This window comes from Colias eurytheme, chromosome 10, assembly GCF_061535395.1.
Source record: "Colias eurytheme isolate Ceu_HAF_F1 chromosome 10, ilColEury1 Martin Lab GWU primary, whole genome shotgun sequence".
Classification (NCBI taxonomy): domain Eukaryota; kingdom Metazoa; phylum Arthropoda; class Insecta; order Lepidoptera; family Pieridae; genus Colias; species Colias eurytheme.
Window position 1 is genome coordinate 634,811 of NC_142989.1, and position 5,011 is coordinate 639,821.

Here is a 5,011-nt window from a genome sequence, read left to right on the forward strand (position 1 = left end):
CATAGATTTATAGGCAAGAAAATAACCAGTCACGTATTACGTTTTGAAGAAATAAGTAATGTACGCAAAGAAGCATGTTGTAAATTCTTGTGTTGTGGTGTAGAAGATAAATTATTATATTATTATCTACTAGATTTCCGCCCGCGGCTTCGCCCGCGCATTCAAAGAACAACCCGCATAGTTCCCGTTCCCGTGGGATTTCCGGGATTGCGTCATTTTCCCGGGATAAAAAGTAGCCTATGTCCTTTCTCGGGTATCAAAATATCTCCATACCAAATTTCATGAAAATTGGTTCGGTTGTAATTCAAAATTTTTATATTTATGAATAAGTAATCTATACTTATATTATAAAGCTGAAGAGTTTGTTTGTTTGATAAAACACGCTACATTATTAATTAAAATAAAACCCAGCAAGAGTATAAACGAGCCTTTAGTTATTGTTGAACAGACAAAAAGCAGAACCGGTATATAATGCTCTGGCTTTGCAAATTTCATTTAGAATTGAGAGCCGTGTTATGGACGTCTCTATTCGCAGAATTGAGATTACTTTAAGATCATTCAACTCATTGTTCAGTTTGTAGAACTAATTATTATGAGTTGAAGCCATGTTGTGACGATTCTATATTATGTTCAATACAAAATCTCAAAGTATTTTTCATTTTTGATTCACCTTACTCTGAATAGATAGTTATGATTATGATATATTTTATGTATTCTAAACAATATTGACGAAGGAAACATTAACTTTTAAACGTTATTTTTAACGGCGATATCATAATAAACGACTACATAGTATAAACATAAAGTAACGATATAAAACACTCGTTTTGCTTTATATTGATACACTGGAACATAGGTTATTAAATAAATTATTTTAAACTTAACTGAAACTCAAGCTTTTTCTTTTCTTTTCAGATAGCAGTTTCTGCAGAGAAGAGCCGGCAATTATCTTAATCTTAATCTTAATCTTAATACTATTATAAAGGCGAAAGTTTGTATGGATGTATGGATGTATGGATGTTTGCTACCCTTTCACGTAAAAACTACTGAACCGATTACAATGAAATTTAGCACACATATAGAGGGTAACTTGGATTAACACATAGGATAGGTTTTATCCCGGAAATCCCACGGGAACGGGAACTATGCGAGTTTTCCTTTGAAAACGCGGGCGAAGCCGCGGGCGGAAATCTAGTATAATCTATGTTTAACTAAAGAGTATAATCAAATAGTTAAGTAGTTAATTGGGTTAAGTATTACGTAAAATAGATTGTGCCAAAAAAGGACTGTCGGCAATCATCTCGTCAAACGCACTTTTCTCGATTTCTTAAAAATAAAAAATACAACCCCGTATATTAAATATGTATTTAAATACAGTGTGATTGTTACCTATTTAATAAAATTTTGCAATAACAAAATTTTAAAGTATATAATTATTTATAAACAGGGATTGAATACGGCACCCCTGATGTTGCCTTTTGATATTGATCGATATACAACGGTTTTGAAATTTGAATAAAATATTCCGTTAGTATCCTAGGGATGATGTAAAGAGGAATTTGTTAAAATTCACCCCAAAAAGGGTGTGAATAAATAAAATTCGCCAATACAGACAATTTTTTTAATATTTTTAGATAAAAATTTCTCTTGAACACAAAACACAACAAGATTAAATACATAATATTGTGTCTTAAAATTTTTAATATTAATTGCAATAATTTTATAATCGTCCCTCTGCTTCGTAATGTAGCCGTAACTGTAATATGGTATTTAATAGATTTTTGCATATCTTAGTTTCAAACTTTCCTCTTTCCGTGCGATGTGTGGAATTAAGTCATCATTCAAAAGGAAAACAATAATTAATACTTAATATCGCATTTAGAATACTAGAGGTATCGCTCTATGTACAAAAATGCTGTACTGAAATCCAGTCAAAAGCGCATAATTTATTACACACGTAAACAAACAATGTCACTGCATTTTTCCAAAGCACACATTGCTTAGAGTAAAATTTTTTGTAATAATTTGCAAATGTATGCAAAACAAAACACGGCGCAAAGAGTGTTCCATTTAAAATTACTCCTGGATTAAAGTTTTATCATACTTCCAATTTGCCACGTATCACTTCAATGAATTAATAGAATACAAAAAAGTATGTCTATATTCGATACGGTACAACTTGTTGAGAGATTTCAATTTTATTTGGACACGTGTATCGGAATTATTGCAAAATGTTAAGGGTATTTTGATGTTTATTGTTTTTCGTACTGTATTGATTTTATGCACTATCGTATTTTGTGCAAACGTATGTTATTTTAATATTTACATAGCTATAATATTTTGTTATGATTTTCTTTACTATAAGCTCTAGCTTTATTGTATATTTAGCTGTGCCCTGCGGTTTTACCCGCAGTGCTCCACTCCTGTTGGTCTTAGCGTGATGATATATAACCTATAGGCTTCTTCGATAAATGGGCTATCTAACACCGAAAGAATTTTTCAAATCGGACCTGTAGTTCCTGAGATTAGCGCGTTCCAACTCACAAACTCTTCAGCGTTATAATATTACTATAGATTATGTGTTATACATATTATAATTAATAAATGTAAGAAACAAATAGTTATCAAAAGATAAGCCACAATATGGATACGGAACATTAGTTTTTATTTCCAGTGCAATAAAACGCATTTTTATACAAAAATATAAAACCCGGTGTTACTAAGTTCTAACTATAAACTATATCTGGTTGAACTACGATAACTTCTCTTAAAACAGCTGCTTGAAAGTATATATAAGTTGGAAGTTGTAAGTGTGAAAGTTGTGTGGGCGTTATGAATGCTGGAGTAAAGAATTTTATTTGTTTAATATTTCAATTATTCGTTGTGATGATGTACCTACATGAAATAATAATAATATTAAACTTTGAGAAAAATTCAACTCCTGAACCTTAATCGGATCATGCTTTCATCGTCAATAATAGTTAATTGTTATTGGGAGAATGAAAATAAAGCAAAAATAATTTTGGGACACGTTCGTACGATACGGGACCTATATAAGTATACCTATTTAACCGAATACAAGTATATTAAATGGTAGATACACACTAGTATTTCATCAGAAAATTGAAAAATAGAAACCACGAGGAAATATCGATAAAATATCAGATATGATTTATTTGATCAAATCTTAAAATTGATATTCCCGTTCCGTGCTCCCAAATACATTTTTAGAGCACCGAAAACTATTAATTTTCATGGAAAGCTGGAGCGTATAGCTTTTCTACTTTATTAGAACTGATATTACAACTTTTTGCTGTACAAACAAAATTTTAGTTGGATGTAGCTCGAGTTTTGATGCGAACGTTTTAAATATTATTTAATAAATTATTTTTGTTAGGAGGCTACAAAAATACAAACTAATATTACTTGAATATGAATTTTACAATCTAGAGACGAAATTCTCTGAGCGCTTAATCAAAAACTGATACAGTCGTAGTATAAAACTGCGATTTTCATGCGAATTGCAATTAGTTTTTCATATTATAATATTTTTTTCCACTATCAGATCCTTGTGGAAGAAAAATCCTTTATAGACTAGATTTACTAGCCATAAATATTAATTATTTTCATATAAAATATATATTTTATTACACTATCGATCACACAATAGATGTAAAGCCATTGTTTATTATATGCATTTGACAATTTCCACACAAACTCGCTCGAATTCAATATATCATAAAATGTAGATACATTCCTACATTCCGATTCAATATCGGGATCCGAAAATTTGTTTAAATCGTCTTTCCAAACATTTCAATACAGAGCGAAGTTCCGTAAAACGATTTTATTGAACTTATTCCATTTGCGTCGCTTCAGACAGGTTTTGGATTTGGAGAGGATTTACTTCACTATTTTCAGTCTGTATCATAGATGGGTTTATTTCAAGCTAACAATTAAGTGTATCGTTTTGTGTTTATTCTGAAGTGCCTTGTATCGGTTGTACTTCTGATCTATTTGCTTTGCACGCAAATATTGATTAAGCTTACCTAAACAGATTTTCATTGTAATATCCACAAGGAATGTATCCCAGGACCTTTCAATTAGATGTGACGAGAAAGCAGTTATAATGAATAGAATGTGATATGAATATCATTGTATATGAATGTTCATTTCATAGTACATAGTTGAAGTAAATTTATAAGAATATAAAAGAAAGTGCGTCACAAGGGCAAAGACAACGTACGAGCATGGCAGGCAAAGTGACAAGTTATTATAAAACGAAATATAATTATAAATTCATAACAATTAAAACCAAATCCATAAACATGAATAAATAAAAAACATTCATCAAACGTCTTAAAACTTCCGCACAAACAATTCTCCGCGCTATTCCCTGCATTCCTACCGCCTCTGCACGTTTCTACAAGCAGCTGTCATTAGGCAACTGTTTTCCAATAAAAGGTATACGTAAACATAAATATAGCTCAGTTCTCGAGAGTATTTTATTGAAGAGACAAGTGCTATTAAAGAAAATAACCTTTTACAATACAGCAGCGGATGGCGATTTATATTTGACCATCTGTTTCTCGAAACTAACGATACTCATATAAAATGTAAGACTGCATGGGGGTTTGTTTAAAATACTAACATCTTAAAGGCTTAGACTGCTAATGTTTGCTTTGTTATAGAATCACAAATGATGAATGATGATTGAATCTATGCAATATACGCGCAATGATAATTTTCAATAGAAGGTGTGAGTTTTCCTTAAATATAATTTAAAAAACATTGATCAAAAGTAAGTCTTACGTCAACAGGTGTTATAATATAACAGGTATGTTTTCAAAGAAATATGTATCACTCTGAAAGGCATAGGACATAGGAATCCTACTGCTTTCCAAGAAAATCGATCAGTTGAACAGCTGTGAATTGTATTTGGCATTCGTGAATGGAACCAGACTCTCCTTTTATATACTAACAATAAGTCTGAAATCGGTTTTGATTCAAC